Source organism: Macaca mulatta, chromosome 11, assembly GCF_049350105.2.
Source record: "Macaca mulatta isolate MMU2019108-1 chromosome 11, T2T-MMU8v2.0, whole genome shotgun sequence".
Lineage (NCBI taxonomy): Eukaryota > Metazoa > Chordata > Mammalia > Primates > Cercopithecidae > Macaca > Macaca mulatta.
Window position 1 is genome coordinate 9,278,627 of NC_133416.1, and position 21,511 is coordinate 9,300,137.

General features: G+C 46.0%; 1 pseudogene across 13 annotated transcripts in view; it reads right to left on the reverse strand.

The window, feature by feature from the left end:
- LOC106995529 (SH3 domain and tetratricopeptide repeat-containing protein 1 pseudogene) overlaps positions 1-21,511 on the reverse strand; it is a 52,942-nt pseudogene that overhangs the window by 22,424 nt on the left and 9,007 nt on the right. For 2 of the 13 annotated variants that reach the window (XR_013400867.1, XR_013400861.1), the window contains exon 1: positions 11,977-12,503. The exons of the other annotated variants lie outside the window; for them this stretch is intronic. The product of XR_013400867.1 is annotated as an SH3 domain and tetratricopeptide repeat-containing protein 1 pseudogene, transcript variant X12 (transcript). Of the gene's footprint in view, positions 1-11,976; positions 12,504-21,511 lie in introns of those variants that run through there. 13 annotated transcript variants of the gene reach the window in all.

The window sequence follows — 21,511 nt, forward strand, 5'->3', positions numbered from 1 at the left end:
AGCCTGGGGCCCTGCGGAAATGCCCATGCATCTGGGAGGAGGGAAAGAGGACAAGATACTTAAATGCTCCAAAATGAATAGAAACCTCCCAAGAACCTCCTCCGAAATGGGGCAGGGATTTACAAAAGACCAAAGCAAGCATGCGCAGTTACCTGAGCAGAGCGCCACGAGAGCGAGCTATCCAGGAAGAAACAGGATCCCTAGAAGCCTGAGCCTCTACTCCCAGCTCTGTGACTCATTCACCCTATGACCTTGGTGAAGGCTCTTAGCTTCTGTGAGCCACAAGAGAATCATGGGAAAACAGAAGATATGAAAACTGCTCTTTTTCACAGAACTGCTGAGGGAATAAAATCAGATAATGGATTTTAAAATTCTCTGTGAATTACGAAGCAAAATACAAACATATGAAATCATTCTTACCATTAATAACAGCACTGTAAAATTAAGAGCAGAGTTAAGACTGCAGCACTTTGCACCCCCCGACTCCCCAGAGAAATAGTGAGTCCAGCTGATGTATTCGGGCAACCCCAGTATCTAGGCTTCGAGAGCCTCAAACAGCTCATGAACTCTGACAATATCACTCCAGCCCAGTGCTCATTAAGTTCTCCAAGACAGCCAACTGACAGAAAATACTACAGCTTTTTCAGCTGGGCTTGAAGCGCTGCAAGCTCACAGCACAGCTAAACAATGAAGAGGTTTTCTGCCACTAGGCTCAAAAGCTGGCTTTTGTAGATTCCCATAGAAAGAACATTCAAGGCCAGGCGTGGCGGCTCACGCCTGTAATCCCAGCACTTTGGGAAGCCGAGGCCGGAGGATCACCTGAGGTCAGAAGTTCAAGAACAGCATGACCACTATGGCGAAGCCCTGTCTCTACTAAAAATACAAAAATTAGCCAGCCATGCTGGTGGACACCTGTAATCCCAGCCACTCGGGAGGCTGAGGCAGGAGAATCGCTTGAACTCAGGAGGCCGAGGTTGCAGTGAGCTGAGATCACGCCACTGCGCTCCAGCCTGGGCGACAAGAGCGAAATTCCATCTCAAAAAAAAAAGAGCATTCTTTTTTGCTGATGTTAAATTTCCTGTGCTTAACACAGAGAAATCATACAACACTGAAATCCTGAAAAACTTATCATAAAAAGCATTTAGTGACTGAAAAGACATTCAATATAATCTGTAACAGTGAGTTCCCCTCCTCTTTCCAGCCAGCTCCACTAACGCTGTGACCCTTAACAATGCTTTCACTAACACAGAGGAAAATTAATAGGACCGCTTACCCCTCTCAGCTGACAGTTAAAGCAGTGCTTCTCCCTGGGCTCACTAAAGATGACCTTTACCCAAAACCAGGCTGCAACGACCCCGTAAATGTTGACTAACAATTTCAAAATTCCCATGTTCTTTGTCCACTCCTAAGGAAGATGAACTAAAGCCAGGTGTCTCCAAGTCAGAACTAACAGAGGCCTTAAACATCAGATGGCCCATCCCCTTCTTTCATAACCGGGGGGATCTAAAGCCAAGATTATGGAAGAAAACAGCCTGTTTAGTAACAAAGCAAAAACCAAAGCCTAGTCACCTAACCTCTGGTCCAGAACTCCTGCAGCAGTCCAGCACCCACAAAGGATGAGTCTCCCTAACCAGCAACTCCGAAATCCACAACTTTTTGAGTGCCGACGTGATGCTCAACGAAATGTTCATTGGAGCAGCTCAGACTCTGGATTTTTGAATTCAGGATGCTCAACTAGCAAGTATAATACAAATATTCAAAAATCCAAAAATGTAAAAAAATCTGAGACACTTCTGGTTCCAAGAAGTTTGGATGAGGGATATTCAGCCTGCATTTTTTTTTCCCCCTCTAATGAAGGAAATTAAAAATGAGGCCCGAGCAAAGCCATTCAATCCATACTAAAGCCATTGAATAGTTTAATTAGTACCCATTTAAAGTTAAGTGCTACCCACAGATATTTAAAAGGATGAATACATATATGTCCATAATCCCAGAATTTGGAAGGTCAAGGCGGGAGGATCACCTGATGTCAGGAGTTCAAGACCAGCCCAGCCAGCATGGTGAAACTCCATCTCTACTAAAAATGCAAAAATTAGCCGGGCCTGGTGGCTCACACCTGTAATCCCAGCTACTCGGGAGGCTGAGACACGAGAATCGCTTGAACCTGGGGGGAGCATGTTGCAGTGAGCAAAGATCACACCACTGTACTCCAGCCTGGATGACAGAGCAAGACTGTCTCAAAAAAAAAAAAAATTAATTTAAATTGTGTTTTCACATGGAGCGCATGTTCCCAGAACACAAGCCCTGCCCTATGCTCCAAGGGCACACAGGGTGCCCCTTTATCTTAATACTCACCATATTCTATGGCAGCCGTTGGCGCGTGTCTGTACGTCACACTAGACTTCCTGCGCATGAGGCAGGGATCATATATTATTACCTCTCTGTCCCCAATGTCTGGCCTAGAAGACACTCAGTAAATGATTCCTGAACTAAGTCAGTTACTAAGACATTTTAAACTTGTATTAACAAAATTGATTTAATAAGTTTGCCAATGCAGCGTTCATACCACACAGCTTAAATCTCAACCTGCAGATTTATCTTGTGTTCTGCTAGATTATCACCTATTAACATTCAGGAGGCACCTAGTGTGTGCTAGGCATTACTAATTGCTGGGGACCTAGCAGTGACAAAACAACATTCCTTGTTCAAAGAAAAGTTCTAGTGTAAAGAGGAATAGAAGGAACAGGCTAGATTGATGAGAGAGCTAAGAAAAGGACAGGCTGCCATGGGAAGCACCTGGTCTTGTCTGGATGGTACACAGTTAACAAAGTCTGAGTGCTTCGTATAGCGTAAGATCATCTCCTCCAAAGAAGCTAATGAAGCTTTGATTCCCCAGTACCACAAGTCACCACAAAGGTGCGCACAGCCACATGCTTAGTGTAGGAAGTGAAACCAAACAAACAAAGTTCCAACTTCCAGAGGCAACGGTCCAATTATGAAATCTTCTGGCTACGTTCAATTGAAATTCAAGGTATTCAAGAGGCCAATATTTAAGTGATAAATTAACTCAATCACTTAAAACTAGTCTTTGGTTCAAGAAGTAAGGGTATACTACCTTTTACAAATTTATTAGCTCTTAATATTTACATTTAAATATGATGATGACGGTGTAATAATAACTTCACTGATAGTTTCTATGTGTTAGGCACCAAACTAAGCACTTTACACACACATTTGCACAATCCTGTGAGATGATAATGACCCCTTGTCATCCCATTTCACAGATGAAAGTCAAGTTTACATAAGCTTAAAAACTTGCCCCAAATGACATAGCTAGTTAGCAAAACCCAGGCAGCCTGACTCCGTAGGCCTTGCTTAAAGAAGTAATATTTATAAACTGTCCAGCACAGCGGTGGTACAAACAAGAGTTTAATAAATGCCTAATGAGCACTTCATACCCAAAATCATTTCCTGCCAATCAAACGAGACTTACTCTGGTTCTGCATAACCAACTGTCAAATTATTGTTCCATGAAGAAAAGGTGGAATGGGTAGAGGTCACAACAGAGTGAATAACTGGTAAATATACTTCATGGCAGGCAGTAACAGGATGTGGCATTTAGGCTATTTCCACATTTGTTTGCATAACACTTTTTTTCACAGTTCTAAAGCACAAGAGCCATTTTAAGCTGGTGAAAGCATAAGGCATGTCTACGATCCAGGACTCCAATTCACTGTGGATCAGTGGATCTCAACCTTTACGGTATATCAGAACCACCTGGGGGATTTTAACAGCACTATAGCTGCCCAGGCTCCATTCCTGCAGATTCTATTTCAACTGGTTGGGAGTAAGCAACGCATGCTTTTTTCACAGCCCCCCAGATGCAGCTAGGTTTGCAAACCACTGTCCAAGACGCTCTCACACTTCCGCTCAGTTCAACACACACTCGCTGAGATTCTAAGCACTACGAATCGGGCTAAGTTAACAAGTCAGGCTCCACTCCCTAATAATATTGGCAAAGAAACCAATATCAGAGATTTATTCCAGTCCAAACCAAATAAATTGCCAGGTGAAAAAAATGCCCTGGTATAGTTTGTCATACAAAACAACTTCCTGTATCTTCCCAATCAGTGGCCTAGGGACTGCCTCTGAGCAATGAGAATTCAGAACCAGGGGAAAATGCCAGTCTGAGGCATCTGCCACACTCCTAGCACACCCCCAAAAGCGCCCAGCTACACTTCACATCCACTGTCCTAACAGGGGTCAAAATATAGAAGAGCAGTGCAATACAGAAAACAGAGCCTGCTGGACATCAAAAGGCTGCGGAATTCCAGTCCTAGCCCTGCTACCAATCAGTCTGGTCACTTCTCTCTGGTCTTGGTGTGGCCAACAGTTACGCGAGAGGGTGAGGCATAAAAACACAGATGTTAGGCAACCTCCAGCATCCAAAATACATAGAAATTAAAAAGCATTAAGGTGATATCAAGGAATGTATGCCATCAACCAGAAAAGTAACTGAAGTATTCCTTTTCCCTTTTCTTTTTTTGAGACGGAGTCTCGCTCTGTCACCCAGGCTGGAGTGCAGTGGCCAGATCTCAGCTCACTGCAAGCTCCGCCTCCTGGGTTCACGCCATTCTCCAGCCTCAGCCTCCTGAGTACCTGGGACTACAGGCGCCCACCACCTCGCCTGGCTAGTTTTTTGTATTTTTTAGTAGAGACGGGGTTTTACGGTGTTAGCCAGGATGGTCTCGATCTCCTGACCTCGTGATCCACCCGTCTCGGCCTCCCAAAGTGCTGGGATTACAGGCTTGAGCCCCCGCGCCCGGCCCCCGCTTTTCCCATTCTTAAGAAATCAAAAGTGGAAGCAGAAAATTGAGCAATCAGCCTACCAAGTTGACTGGGGCAACAAAATACACTCATGGATTCTGCTCACAACAGCGGGGGTGACAGACCAACAGGAGAACTGCAGAGCGTCCCTCTCTCCTCTGTCCACCCATGCCACGAGCCCGTGAGTGCGTCCACATGCAGCGCCCAGTCTCCTGTTCCACTGACGCCAGTGTCCACTCACCGCAAGCCTACTATGTGCCACATGTGCTATGATGCTCCCTCATCTCATCACCATAGACATCCCTGCTGGAGGTGAGTATGTGACAGACGAAAATCACGGAGGCCTAGGGAGGTTGAGACCAGCATTCCCACTGCGGTGAGGGCGTGCTTGAGAGGGGACTCCACGGCTGGGCCCTCCATGCCGCTCTCCTCAGTGATCACTCCCAGGCCAGAGCAGCCAGGGTGGATTGTCTTCCTCTCACTATTTTCAGCCCCTTGGCTGACCCAGTATTCCCCAGAAAGCTATGGAGTCCTGCCAGCTCTGAGGCCACAAAGCCATAAACGCACGGGACACACAGCCCATCTGTCTCTAACGGGTCTTTTACTTGTCATGCTGGTCATTTCTAAGAGCAGATGGGTTAAGAAAGACTTGGCAAGTTACCATGAAATGACCCCTCCGCTCCTCCTCCCTGGGGGAAGGCTGACTAGCGAGCAGTCAGGCCGGCTTTCTTCCCCCACTCCCTGCATTCCTGTCCCCAAGGAGCCAGAGAAAATCTCACCAAATATAGGCAGGAGACAGCGGCCTCCTTCCTACAGCTGGAGTGGGGAAGGGTCCTCTCGGGCCTTTCAAACTGCATGAGAACCAAACTGTGAGCTGTACTGACCCGGGCCTCGCCCATGTTGCAGGCATGTACAACACAGGCTCTCAGTGGTATCATCAGGCAGAACTACGAATGTACTTTCCATTGTTTTCATACAATGATTCCAGAACCGCTATCCACACAGCTCCACTTCTCACACATACGACGTGCTTCACGGATTACACAGCATTTTCGCCATGCCCCTCATCCGCTCCTCCCAGCAGCCTTGTGTGATCCCTTGAGTATGCTTCCTCATCTCCATTTCTTAAGAAATGGAGTTTCTGAGGTTATGAAACCAAAACTTTCCCAAGAACATCCAGCTAGAATTAGAACCAGGATATGAGGGCTTCTGATTCTAGAACCAGTATTTGTGCCACTGTTCCACATGGGCCCCTCCAGGGATTTCTGCCTGATCTTAAAATGCAGACAGCAAATCTGTCTCTCTAGAGTCCTGGGGTTCCCAATAGACAAGAAGTCAAACTTCTAACAGAAAGCTTGTACTTATTTGGAAGGCTACCTGGGATATTTCTTTTAAGTTAGTTTGTTCATGTTTTGGAAAGATTGTTCCAATGGCAATGCAGGGAATGAAGTGTAGAAAGGATTCCATGATGAGGCAGAGAAACAATTCGGTGGCTCTTACAACAGTCCAAATGAGGCATGAGGCGCAACCAGAAAGGACGGAGGGAAAATGCATTGGAAAGAAATGCAAAATGAAGTCCACTCAGACCCAGGATGGAAAAAAGGAGATTAAGCATGATGGTGGTTTCTAGTTTGAAAGACTGATGAACAAGGATGTCACTAACTACTGCAGAGTGGTATCTGGGGCCTGGGTGCACCAGTTTGTTTAACCATTCACCTGCTGAGCAGTCTCTGGGCTGTTTCCAGTTTCTAGCCTTTATAAATAATGCTGCTATGAACAGATACATAGAGGCTTTTGTGTGAACATAAGTCTTCATTTCTCTGGGATAACCGCCCATGAATGTGAGTGCTGCATCCTACGGCAATTGCACGTTTATTTTTTAAGAAACTGTCAAACTGTTTTTCAGAATGGCTGTACCATCTTCCATTCCCACCAGCCAAGTGTAAGTGATCCCGTTTCCCCGCATCCTCACCAGCATTGGTCTTGTTACTACTTTTTATTTTAGCCATTCTGACACTTGTATAGTGACTTGGCTTTAGTGTGCATTTTTCTGATGGCTGATGACGTTGAACATCTTTTCATGTGCTTATATGTTATCTGAAATGTCTCTTCTGGTCTTTTATTCATTTTCAAAGTAGATGGTTTGGTTTCACTGCTGAATTTTGATCGTTCTTTATAAATTATAAATATGAGTCCTTTATCAGACATGTGGTTTGCAAATAGTTTCTCCCAGTCTCTAGCTCCTCTTTTCATGTTTATTTTGCATTTTACATTTTGGTCCATGATCCATTTTGAGTTAATTTTTGTACGAGGTATAAGGTTTAGATCAGAGTTCAGGTTTTTTTCCTATGAATAATCAGGTAGCCAGTAATTTTTTTTAAGAGACAAGGTTTCACTCTGTCACCCAGGCTGGAATGCAATGACAAGATCAGAGCTCACTGCAGCCTCAACTCCTGGGCTCAAGTTATCCTCCTGCCTCAGCCTCCTGGAGTAGCTGGGACCATAGGCAGGTGCCACCATGCCCAGTTAATTTTTTTAGTTTTTGTAGAGACAGGGTCTTGTACCATGTTACCCAGGCTGGTGTGGAACTCCTAGGCTCAAGTCATCATCCCACTTATATGGGGCCAGGCAGTGGCACATGCCTGTAATCACAGCACTTTGGGAGGATGAAGCAGGAGAATCACTTGAACCCAGGAATTCCAGACCAGCCTGAGCAACAGAGGGAGGCCCTGTCTCTGCAATAAATTTTAAACATTAGCTGGGCATGGTGTTGTACACCTGAGGTCCCAGCTACTTGGGAGGCTCAGGTGGGAGGATCTCTCAAACCCATGAGGCTGAGGCTGCAGTGAGCCATGATCACACCACTACACTCCAGCCTGGGAGACAGTGAGACCCTGTCTCAAAAAAAAAAAAAAAAAAAAAAAAAAAGCTAGAGCATCACCCATATTAAAGACAGGTATTGTCTTTTTGAAAATTTATTACTGTTATATAATGGACATGTAAAATGTCCAGTTTGAAAGTCTGAAAATATATAAGTCTAAGTATTCTTACCTTAAAATTCTGATTCCTATCTAAGATATCACATACTGTTTACATAAGTATCACAATGCCTGGACAACAACTAAAAATGTGTACGAGGGAGAAAAATGAGCATGTATGCCTATTAATTAAGGTACATTTCCCCCTTATTACATAAAAAAGTCATCACTGCAAACCCCTGTGACTGTATCCAAAGCAAGCCTACAGTTTTACTTCTCTGTATTATAAAATGCAAGGCTAAAATTCAAATACTCTACATTTCCTGAAGCCAAGGGTAGTTTACTTAAAATAAATGCCTAGGGTCTATATCAAAAATATGAAAAAGCTAGCTACTTCATAGCCATTCCAATCTAAGTTCAGCTTTTTCTTTTTTAATTGACATGTAAATGTGTCCTGTACATATGTATGGAGTACCCATAGTGATGTTATAATACATGTAATGTATGTGATCAGCGTAATTAGCATATCCACCATCTCAAACATTTATCATTTCTTCGTGTTGGTAACGTTCAATGACCTTCCTCCAATTATCTGGAACTATATATTCTTTTTTTTTTTTTTTTTTTTTTTTGAGACAAAGTGTCGCTTTGTTACCCAGGCTGGTGTGCAGTGGTGCGATCTCGGCTTGCTCACTGTAGCATCCGCCCCCCGGGTTCCAGTGGTTCTCATGCCTCAGCCTCCCGAGTAGCTGGGATTACGGGTGCCCGCCACTGCACCCGGCAAATTTTTGTATTTTTTAGTAGAGGTGGGGTTTCACCACATTGACCAGGCTGGTCTTGAACTCCTGGCCTCAAGTGATCCACCCACCTCAGCCACGCAACAGTGCTGAGATTACAGGTGTGATCCACTGCGCCCAGATAATTTTTGTGTTTTTAGTAGAGACGGGGTTTCACCATGTTGGCCAGGCTGGTTTCAAACTCCTGACATCAGGTGATCTGCGTGCCTCGGCCTCCCAAAGTGCTGGGATATCAGCGTGCGCCCCGCGCCCAGCCAGCTGCTCTAGCTTACACTCCCCTACAGTGTGTAAGAGCTCCCTTGTCTCCATATCCTCGCCAGCACTTGTTATGTTTGTCTTTTTGATAATACCCATCCTAACAGGTGACATGATACCTCACTGCAGTTTTGATTTGCATTTCTCTGATTATAAGTGATACTGAGCATTTTTTTCACATATTTTTTGGCCATTTGTATGTCTTCTTTCAAGAAATGTCTGTTCGGTTGGGTATGGTCACACAAACTTGTAAGCCTAGCACTCAGAACGCTAAGGTAGGAGGACAGCTTGAGCCTAGACCAGGCTAGGCAGCATAGCAAAACCCTAGCTCAAAAAAAAAAAAAAAAAAAAAAAAAAAGGAAGAAGAAGAAAGAAGAAAGAAGAAAGAAGAAAGAAGAAAGAAGAAGAAAGAAGAAGAAAGATGAAAGAAGAAAGAAGAAGAAAGAAGAAGGAAGAAGAAAGAAGAAGAAAGAAGAAAGAAGAAGAAGAAGAAGAAAGAAGAAGAAAGAAGAAGAAGAAAGAAAGAAGAAAGAAGAAAGAAGAAGAAAGAAGAAAGAAGAAAGAAGAAAGAAGAAAGAAGAAAGAAGAAAGAAGAAAGAAGAAGAAGAAGAAGAAGAAGAAGAAGAAGAAGAAGAAGAAGAAGAAGAAGAAGAAAGAAATATCTGTGTCTGTTCAGCTTTTTGACCTCCAAAAATTAACAGCCCATTTTGGAATTGGATGACCTGTCTGATTCAGAGACAATCTGTGTTTGGTTCTACTCTGCTACTTCCTATGTGACTTTGGGAAGTTCCCTTAGCCACTTTGAGCTCAACTTCCCCAATATTAACCAGGAATAAGTACCACCTGCCTCTGCTGGTTAACGCTGAGGACGGAAAGGAGAACCTCCACAATGCCACTTGACAATGCCGCCTGGCGGAAGCCCCTCAATGCGGGACTGCTAGGATCATCTGAAGCCAAGTACAACCTTCCTTTCCACTTTCCCAGGCTCACTCTACATACGATTAGCAAGGAATAGTGAATAAAGGAAACCAAAATAATTGCTTAATTTTTAAAAAGAAATTTTTTAAAAGTGGGGGTGGTGGAAAAGTAGGAGGGAGAGGAGGGGAAGGAAAAGCAGCCGGTCACAAGTTCTAGTCCAGGGCTCATCCCCGGCCTCCTGACTCAGGTAATCACCAGTCCCCACCTCCTGGGGAGGGGTAGTTTCTCGGCTGGCTTCACCCACATGGAAGGCACTGCCACAGGTGTTCAGAAACCAGGAGAACCTTGAAATGGGGAATGTGCTTTGGGTAGCAATTTCCCCAAAGAAACCACGGCACAAAAGTGACCCACGTAGGAGGCACCAACGGCTGTAAATACTTGGTGGCAAAAACTGATGTCATACCTTCTGTACAGGAGACACACACCCAAATAAAACTTGCCAAAATAGCAGAGAAAAAAATACAGCAGACATCCAGTGCCATTCTGTTACAGAAATATTTATATCCCAAAGCCAGGGACCTCTCTGGAACACTGTCTTTACTTCCACGTTTCATGGAAGATGTTTGAGTGCACTCACCGGTGTCTCAACAAACTTCCAGCCCCTGCTCTAAACCCTGTGGCTCCTCAGCAAAACCCAAAAACAAGTACCAGTTTTCCTTCCAAATGGGAAATTTCCTGACCTAGCGAAACCAGCATCAAAACCACGTATGAGATAGCTGATTACAGGCGAAGCCCTCTAGTCCAGGATGACTCCCCTCCCGCAGGAGCGGGAAGGGTGGGCACAGCACTGGCCTGCCAGACCACATCTCCAGGCAGTTTGAAACCATGGCTGCTCAGGTGAGCCATGACAAAAATCAAAACCAAGTATCTCTGAAAAGTATGTATGTCAAGAACCAGACCTCGGACCAGACTCAGCAGAAATGGATGTTGCAAGGCTTGTTCAGACACCTCCTCTCCATGCCCCCTCTCCCCGGGACCTCCCTCCTTTCACTACGGGCCCAGGGCCAATGGACCGCTCCCTTTACCTCTAGTCCAGTGCAATTTCAGGCTGTACCAGACCCTGAAATGTATTCACTGAATGCACTATTTCTTGAAATGATCGTAAATCACCTGACTACAACAACAATTGTTTTAAAAGTGTTCTCTCTCTCTCTCGGGAATCGTGCCATGAGTTTAAGCAAGCAGCTTTGCTTCTCTCTACTGCAATTCTATCATTTGCAAAATGTTAACAATTACTGTGTTCACCCATAGCATTGTTGTAAAAAGCCTTAAGATCCACTTATGTAGCCTGCCTGGAACACAGACCCTGCCACACGGTAAATGCCCACTGAAGGTGAGTTATCTGTAGCTATTATTACCTAGCACTCCAGCGAACAAAAGGAGTCGATCGGGTCTCATTGTATCACCATGAAAGGATGTCCACGTAGACTGCGGAGTGGGAGTGGGGGGACTCAATGTTTATCAGGTACTATTTTGTTTTTTACAAAGTGTACATATACATTTGTAGGTACACTGGAAAAGTTCTGGTAGGAAATACACCCAGTGTTAATAGTGACTACCCCAAAGACACATTCATCCAAACACACAACAGAAAAACACTTTCTTTCTGTCTTCCATATCATTTGAACTATTTTCAATAAGCATCTATGGCTTTTGTAAAGTTTTTGAAAGGAATTTATTGCAATTTTTTCTGGAGAAACAAGCAGGAGCATGAAAAAAGTGGAAACAGAAGGTAAAATGGAATGGGACTCAATGGAATGGAGTCCAAGCCAGGCTCAGCAGGCACACGAACCACACACCTCTCACTACAACTCAACACCAGCTCTCTCTTCTCTTGGTCCAATGGCCCAAGACTTAGAGATAAAATGTCTATTGTGATCACATCAATCACACCAAGGAGCTTGGAACCACCCTTCCAAACTCCTGTGGTTCTGTGTACCTGCCCGGGGCTGTTAGCTTTCCTCCTGTGTCTTCGGCTGGCCTGTAGCCCCCTAGTGGTGGAAATGCACCCTGACACTTAGCCATCATCCCCACAACACTCAGCACCGCAGAGACCAGGGCAGTGATGCCCACTCGGACTGTGATTCTACTTATAAAGCAAAGGACCAGGGGCCAGATGCGACTTGTCTGTGGTAACTCACCAGCTGTTGCTTGAACCAGAACAAAGCCAGGTCTCCTGATGCCCAGAAAAGAGCTAGTGCCTGTTCCGCTAGAAACGTGGTGAAAATGTTTTGCTTGCTGTGAAAAGATGCACTACTGGAGAAGATGGGTGCAACTTCTCATGGAGCCGCTCGGCCCAGATCACCAGGCAACAGGGCTGCCAGATGAGACACTCGGCCCAGATCACCAGGAAACACGGCTGCCAGATGAGACACTCGGCCCAGATCACCAGGAAACATGGCTGCCAGATGAGACACTCGGCCCAGATCACCAGGAAACAGGGCTGCCGGATGAGACACTCGGCCCAGATCACCAGGAAACAGGGCTGCCGGATGAGACGCTCAGCCCAGATCACTAGGAAACAAGGCTGCCGGATGAGACACTCGGCCCAGATCACTAGGGAACAAGGCTGCCGGATGAGACACTCGGCCCAGATCCCCGGAAGCAGGGCTGCCGGATGAGACATGGGGCCCAGATCACCCGGAAACAGGGCTGCTGGATGAGACACTCGGCCCAGGTCACCAGGACACAGGGCTGCCGGATGAGACACTCGGCCCAGATCACCCGGAAACAGGGCTGCCGGATGAGACTCTCGGCCCAGATCACCCGGAAACAGGGCTGCTGGATGAGACACTCAGCCCAGGTCACCCGGACACAGCGCTGCCGGATGAGACACTCGGTCCAGATCACTCGGAAACAGGGCTGCCGGATGAGACACTAAGCCCGTCCACCGGAAAGGAAATCTGGCTGGGCAGTGGAGGGAAATTCACACAGGTTACCCCGGCCTAACAGCAGCAACAACATGAACAAAGCAAAAAATACCTGACTGGAAAGTCGTAGCCTGGCTAGCAAATTCGAAACAGAGCCACAATCCTAGCAGCACACATCACTGCAACACAGAGCTTCCATCAGTGTGTGCACACTTCAATTAGAAATGTAAAATGTCCATGTTTTTGGAACAAGGGGGCTATTTGTGTGTGTGTGTGATGTTAAACAAAACAGCTCAGAATAAACTGTTGGCAAGGAAATAGAAATAGGCACCCTTATACGTTGACAGTGAGATAACGGTATGGCCCTAACGGAAGGGAATCCAGCAACACCCATCAACATTTAAAATGCGCAGAACCCTGGATCCCACAATTCCATTTCTAGCAAAGCATCCTATGAACATATTCACGTAAATATGCAAGAATTATGTACAACTCAGCATTGATTAATCCAAATGGCTGGGAACAACCTAAATACTTACCAGTGGGGAACTGGTGGAGAACAGTGTTTATCTTATGCCAACATCTATGTTTTTAAAAAGAAGACACATACGCTGGGCACAGTGGCTCACGCGTGTAATCCCAGCACTGAGAGGCTGAGGCAGGTGGATCATGAGGCCAAGATATCCAGACCATCCTGACCAACATGATGAAACCCCGTCTCTACTAAAAATACAAAAATTATCTGGGTGTGGTGATGCACGCCTGTAGTCCCAGCTACTCAGGAGGTTGAGGCAGGAGAATCGCTTGAACCCGGGAGGTGGAGGTTGCAGCGAGCTGAGATCATGCCAGCCTGGTGACAGAGCAAGACTCTGTCTTGGAAAAACAAACAAACAAACAAAAACTGGCAACAGTGGTCACAGGGCGGTGATGGGAGTAGGACTTCCTTTCACTCTCCAGGACCTTTTGAATGCCGCTCATATTACATATTCAAACTATATGATTACAGTAAATATTTTCAAAGTAACTATGAAAAACTGGGGGAATAATAATATCTAACACACAGGACTGCTGTATAAAGGATGAAAAACATTAAGCACTATCAGAGTTCAAAGGAAGCAAGATTAATTCTAGCTTGGATGTCAGAGCGAGGATCATGTAAAGGAAGTATTTCAAGTCTTGAAGGAGGGAGAAGATTTAAAGAGGCAGAAGTGTGAAGAAGATGTCCCAGATGGAGATAAGAACACAGGTGAAGAAGATGAAGAGATGAGAAGGTATAAATTCTAAGTGCAGTTTTCAGGCTGGGCTTCAGAACAGGGCTTAGGCAACAAGCTGGAGTGCAAGGCTGATGGTGGGAATGGAAACACTGAAACCCAAACTTGCATATCACGCCCAGATCATGAGCCTTGAATGCCAAGCCAGGGAACCCGTCCTCGATCATAACAACAAAAAAGTCACTGGGCCGGGTGCGGCGGCTCATGCCTGTAATCCAGTGCTTTGAGAGGCTGAGGCGAGAGGGCTGCTTGAGGCCAGGAGTTTGAAACCACTCTGGACAACACAGCAAGACTCTGTCCTTACAAAAAATTTAAAAATTAGCTAGGCAGGATAGCAAACCTGTAGTCCCAGCTACTCAGGAGGCTGAGGCGGGAGGATCACTTGACCCCAGGAATTTAGGGTTACAGTGAGTTGTGATGGCACCTGCATTCCAGCCTGAGCAACAGAGCAAGGGCATGTCTCAAAAATCAAATAAAATGAAATTAAATCACTAAAAGTTTGTATAGACATAAAGTATAAAATCATACCATATATGATTTAATCCAGATATATAATATAAATTAGAGGGGGAAAAGAGAAATTAGGAAGCTATTATAAGAAGACAAGACTCAACTAAGACATGAGCAAAGGCCCTGGGCTCACAGCGCTATCTTTATATAAAGGAATGAACTACCACATTTATTTTCATGGCATCACCAACTTAAATACAGACTACATTATTCTGGAACCATCTCTGCATCAGTCAAATCAGATGGCCATAATACCATAGGCAAATACCATAAAAAACACCATAGGCTGTGTGGTTTAAACATTAGTTTATTTGTCCAAGATCAAGGTGTCGGCCAACTCAGTTCTGGGACAGGGACCTCTTCCTGGCTTGCAGACAGCCACCTTTCTTCTTGTTTCCTCACACCGGGGCAGTGGGAGCTCTCTGCTTTCTCCTCTTTTTTTTTTTGAGACAGACTCTCGCTCTGTCACCAGGCTGGAGTGCAGTGGCACAATCTCAGCTCACTGCAACCTCTGACTCCCTGGTTCAAGCAACTCTCCTGCCTCAGCCTCCCGAGTAGCTGGGATTACAGGCACGTGCCACCACACCAAACTAATTTTTGTATTTTTAGTAGAAACAGGGTTCAGGATGGTCTCAATCTCCTGACCTCATGATCTGCCCACCTCGGCCTCCCAAAGTGTTGGGATTACAGGTGTGAGCCACCACACCTGGCCTGGTTTCTCTTCTTCTAAGGACACTAATCCTGTCAGACCAGGGCCCACGCTCATGACCTCATCTAACCCTAATCACCTCCCAAAGGTCCTATCCCCTAATACCATCACACTGGCAGTTAGGGCTCCAGTACAAGAATCTGGGGGAGACATAAACATTCAGTTTATAACAAGGTCTTTTCAATCCTGTTGAAAAAACAACCAACTGAGTAGGCGAAGAAGTACCTTATATGTAAGCAAGTCAGGATTTTTCATATTTCTGCTAACACATTAAAGTCAATTTAAAATGTCTGATAACAAGAGTCAGAAGCAGAGATAAATGGAAGTTAGTTACTCTGCATTTTAGGCCCACATTGAGCTGTCTTTCAATGACATTGTGGCACAAAGAACATTACTTTCTATTCCTGGTTTTGCCACCAAAAAAGCTGGAACATTTCCCTGTATTTCCATTTATCTCTAAAATCACTGGGCTGACCTAGCAGACCTCCAAGGTCCCTTCCATTCACAAACTCCACAAATAACTTCCTACCAACAGAGGCTACACAAATAAACTACACTGATGAGGGGGAAAGCTAACACTAGCAAACAATGAGATGCACACAAGACAAGACGTATAGAGAACTGGGTCAACCACAAACTGGTCGACGATGAGCCGGCGGTGGTTAAAAACACATTCACTAACGATGGACAGAGAGGCAGTGGCACCGAGGTATTATTGTTGAAGATTTCCTGTTTTAAATCTTCAAGATAAATGGCCCAATTGTTTATATTCGTTCTGATTAAATGTGAACGTGAAAACTTCCTCCAGGGGACACAGACTTCTAAAAAGTTCCCAATGTATCCAATCCGTCATTTGATATTTTTAATGACAAGAAAAATGAGGGACTGAATATACAAACAGACCATGCCTGATCATATGTATAAAGACAGAACTCAGACCACAACCTGCAGCTGCCCACCCAGGAAACCAATCCCCTATCTACAGTCAACAGCCAGGAGGCCAGCCAGGCTAGCACATCAGACAGGAAGCCAGACTGCTCTCTCTCCACAACCCAGAAACTAAACCACAACTCTGTCCCACGTGGCCAGGACTTGACTCAAAACTAACAGCCACCCTAATTTTGGCCCCTGTTTCCCAGGTAGGATCATTCAGAGAAAGCCAAATACGCCCCTAACCAATCACATAGGACACCCCGCTTCTGCACAGCCACGTCCAGCCCCCACAACAGCCGCCACTGGGAGCCGTTCTTTTCCATCCTGAAGCTTCCCCACTCCTCATCTGCCACTCACTTGCATGTCAGTCTCTGCCACACGCAAGTGACGGTGCCGACTCCCTTACCACAGCAGCTCTGAGAAAGTCGCCTCTGCCTGTCTCATGTGGGCGGCCTTCTTTTTTTTCCCCCAAAGAGTAAGTCTTAAATGAGGGGCTTCTCTCTATATGGCCAAGCTATGGCAGATTCCAAGCCTGGAAAGACCATACACCCCTCAGGTCCTCTTTCCACAAAACACAGCTTCCTTGAGTTCTTCAGTCACTCCCCACCAACCAGGGAAGGAACCACGTGTTATGGGAAGATCAAGGGCCTTGGAGTCAAACTTCTAAGTTCATCAAGTACTTCATCTTTCCATTTAATAGATTACATGGCCTTGGCCAGGCATGGTGACTCACACCTGTAATCCCAGCACTTTGGGAGGCTGAGTCAGGCGGATCACCCGAGGTTGGGAGTTCAAGACCATCCTAACCAACATGGAAAAACTCCGTCCCTGCTAAAAATACAAAATCAGCCTGGTGTGGTGGCGCATGCCTGTCATCCCAGCTACTCGGGAGGCTGAGGCAGGAGAATCACTTGAACCTGGGAAGCAGAGGTTGTGGTGAGCTGAGATTGCACCATTGCACTCCAGCCTGAGTAAGAAGAGCAAAACTCTCTCAAAAAAAAAAAAAAAAAAAAAAAAAAAAAAATGACGTGACCTTGAATAATCTTCTTAACTTCTCTAAGCCTCTATCTTCATCTTCAATAAAATAATTTTACCTCCAAGATTGCATTAAATGGAATCCCACATGTAAAACAGCTGATAAATATTAGGGGCCTAACAGCTGTGCGCTCCTACTGCTGCCCCACTTTACCACAAGGGAGAAGCGCAAGACGTCCAGAAAAAGCCTGTTGACCCCTACACCTCAGCATCCTGTGTTCACACAAGGCACAGTGGCATCCAGACTTACCGGGGTCGCCCAAATACAAGACATGTTTTGATTTTTCAACTTAGATACACATGGCTTCTAACGTTCACCATATATGATCCATAATTTAGAAGAGATTTTCCTACACTACCCCGCGGTTCTATTTTAGCAGACTTAGATGTGCCATAATAGCTCACTCTCTTAAGCCCTCTTCAGTATCAAAAACAAAACTTGAATCGGTAACACAGTTATCAGCAGTGAAAGTGGAAAAGGTACCTATGAGTCAAAATGACCCTCTGGCCCGCCCCGCCCCACCGTACAAAAAGCCGTTCAGGAGGATTTGGGCCGATTAAGAGAATGCTGTCTGTATTCCCAGGGACAGACAAACGCCTACCCTGGTTAGAAGCTGTGCTGCTCAGCCTCCAGGGTAGAAAGCTCCCCACACCCTCTACCCAAGGAGAAGAGAAGCACATGGGGTGGCCAGGCTCCAGCATGTGGACTGCTGAGTGTGGTTTCTGCAGCCCAGGTCACCGCCCTGGGTGAAGCTCTTCCTTCCTTCTTTTCCACCCAAGTGGCCAAGGTCCTACGGCTGCTGTAGGGCCTCTTCCCTAGGATGAGTCAGCCCAGCCATTCCCCTTCCCCTTCCTTTTTTTTTTTTTTTTGAGGCGGAGTCTCCCTCTGTCATCCAAGCTGGAGTAGTACAGTGGCGCAATCTTAGCTCACTGCCACCTCTGCCTCCTGGGTTCAAGCAATTCTCCTGCCTTGGCCTCCCAAGTACCTGGGATTACAGGCGCCCGCCACCACACCCAGCTAATTTTTATATTTTTAGTAGAGACAGAGTTTCAACTGGTTGGCCAGGCTGCTCTCGAACTCCCGACCTCAGGTGATCCACCTGCCTCGGCCTCCCAAAGTGCTGGGATTACAGGCATGAGCCACTGCGTCTGGCCGAGTCAGTCCAACCATCCTAACTTTTTGTTCTGGCAAAATTACTCTCTTCCACGTCTACCTTCCAAGTAGCTACATCAGAGATCTGGCCTTGGGGCAGGCTTGAAGAATCCCCGTTTTTGGTCCTCAAGAAGTCCTACCAGGGTCTGGGACAATTCCAAGGCTTGTGTTCTTAAAGAGGAAAGAAACCTCACATACACAGCTCTCACAGAGCTCAGGCGAGCCCGTATCGGAAGCAAGGCTTGGGAGGCGGCCCTAAGGTTTGGGTGTGCATCTATGATAACAGCTAAGAGATCTGAAGCCAGCTGTCTGGGTTCAAACCTCAATTCCAACAGCACTGGCTGTGTGATGTTAGACAACGTCCCCAGCCTCTCTGTGGTTCCGTTTCCTCACTGTAAAAGGGCCACAATAATAGAGCTGCTCTAAAAATTAAGTGAATTCGTGCATATAAGGTATTCAGAACAATGCTTGGCACATGGAGGAGTTCAACAGACACGTATTGAACAGAGTAACTTAGCAATTAGTAAATATACTCATGCAGGCCAGGGGCGGTGGCTCACACCTGTAATTCCAAAACTTTGGGAGGCTGAGGCCAGAGGGTCACTTGAGCTCAGGAGTTTGAGACTAGCATGGGCAACACAGCAATATTCCATCTCTAAAACTGTGTTTGTGTAACATATATGTATATATACACTCATATATTCACAGTGTATTTATAATATACAAAATAGTTGGAATACAGACTTAACTATTCACAATGGTTACTTCTAGAGAAGGGGGAATGCAAATTTCAGCTTTTTATCCCACACATATATTCTTGTATCATCTGAAATATTTAAGCCAATTGTATGTATAAATTTGCCCCGAAACACATAGCAGAACACTGTAGTTTTGACTCAAAAATCTTCAAATCATGATGGAATTGTTCTGTGAAAGTAAAATTAGAGAGATGAAAAGTCTCCCTCCAGCCTAAATGCTCTTTCATCTGACCTATATTACACACACCAATGCAGACGCCCCAATCCTTTTCCCACTGTCACAAGAATTTTGCAGAGAACTGCATTCCCCTTTACAAACTAGATGATAGTTAGAGTTACCAGGCAAGAACGTGGATCCAGTTCTGCTTTTTCAAAGCCCAATGTTCCTCACATAATAGCAATGCATTCTTCAACCGGTCAACTGCCCCCAACACCTGAGCTCTCTGTTGTACACAACTCAACCAGGCCTGGGAGAAAGCAGGTGCAAATTTCACTTACTCAGTAACAACACATCCCGCCTGCTTCTTCTGCTGGGCTAGTTCTCAAGTCATCTTTTCCTAAGCTTTCATTCGGCTCTACCACACGTACCCAGGCTGGGTCAAATACTTTACCAGGCTTTTTTTTTTTTTTTGAGACGGAGTTTCACTCTGTCGCCCAGGCTGGAGTGCAGTGATGCCATCTCAGCTCATTGCAACCTCTGCCTCCCGGGTTCAAACAATTCTCCTGCTTCAGCCTCCCAAGTAGCTGGGACTACAGGCGTACCACCACACCCAGCTAATTTTTGTATTTTTAGTAAAGATGGGGTTTCACCATATTGGCCAGGCTGGTCTCAAACTCCTGACCTCGTGATCCACCCGCCTCTGCCTCCCAAAGTGCTGGGATTACAGGCCTGAGTCACCGCACCTGGCCTACTTTACCAGTTTTATTCCTGAATTAAACCTGTTATTACTATCAATAACGTCAATCAGTGCCATTTCATCCACCGTATGACACACACACAAAGCACTTCATACTCGCTCCACCTATCTGCTTTTCTGCAATGGCCACAGTGTTCCCCATCTTACATGAGAGGCACAGACAAAGACAATGACTTCTCCAAGGTTCTGTAATTCACAATCAGTGGCAGAACCAACATGCCCAACCAGGTCTGGCCAAAGCCTGTGTTTCAGCCACACCACCTGGTTGCTGCCCCGAAGGTTCAGTGGGCAAGTAACAGATCACTCCGATGGCAGAGGCTTCAGAAATGCCTTCCACCATGGTACAAGGGACGGTTCGCTCTCAGGAGGGGAGGCAGGGGTGGGAATCAGCACACAGTTCTGCTAGGTTTCTCATGCAGGGCACAGACTACGTATTTTGTGCCTTGCTTTGCAGGTGAAATGTCTCCTGCCCCCTGTACAACAGCTTTCTTTGTCCTCTCCACATAAAAGTACAACTGAGTTCCTCAGGGGCAGGCAGTGATCACTGCCCTGTGCCACACCTGACTGATGTCCAAACAGGAGGACACACAGGCTCTTCTCTTATGGCCCAGGCTGCCCCCATCTGCTAAGCATCGAAAACTACACACAGGATTCGCAGAACATGAATGACATGGAGGTGACTGCTTTATCTCTGTTGAAAACTTACTGCAGTATACTAAAAAAGAGAATTCAGGAAAAGCTGAGCATTTGAGGCTGGCTGGCTGTAATCTTCAGCTGCTGAGAAAGCCTCAGCTGCTCGGTTCCACTTTGGAAATCCAACTCCTCCCTCAAAGTCCAACTCAAGTACATCTCCTCTGCGATACCCGCCCCCTTCCTCCCTTTCACAAGCATGTGTTCTCTCTGCAGTCCCAGAGCATTCTATCGTCACCTCTGGAGCCACACTGTCCCAGCCTACAGCCAGCTCAGTGCACAGCTGCCTCTCCCTGTGTGTACCTGCAGGCCCCACCTGGCCTGGAAGGCTGCCTCCTTCTCCTCCACACAGAGGTGGCACTCAGGAACTACTGAAGGAGGGAGGGAGTGGATGAGGAAGATCACCCAAGGGCCACAGGGAGTGGCCTGCAGCTCCCAGCAGGAACAGCCCCTGCCCTGCCAATCCGGAGGTGCTGGCTCTGTTCTCAGCAGGGCCGCTAAAAGCTCCGTTATAACAGCTCTAGGCCACAACGGTCAACTTGGTGTCAGGCCCTAGAGACACCAAAACTCCTAACAAATAAAGAGGCCGCGTATGCAGCTTGCTGGTTAAAAGCACAGGCTTTGGAGTCAGAGCTTCAATTCCACTTATTATGTGACCTTGAGCAAGTTACTCAATGCATCAATCTCATTTTGTCACTGGCAAAATGAGGACATTATCTGCCACACAGTGTTGCTGAAAAAGTTAAGAGAGGTGACAGACGCAAAGTGCTTGGCACTTACTTACTCTTACTGGTTTATTACAAAGAAGAGAACACAGGAACAGCCAAATG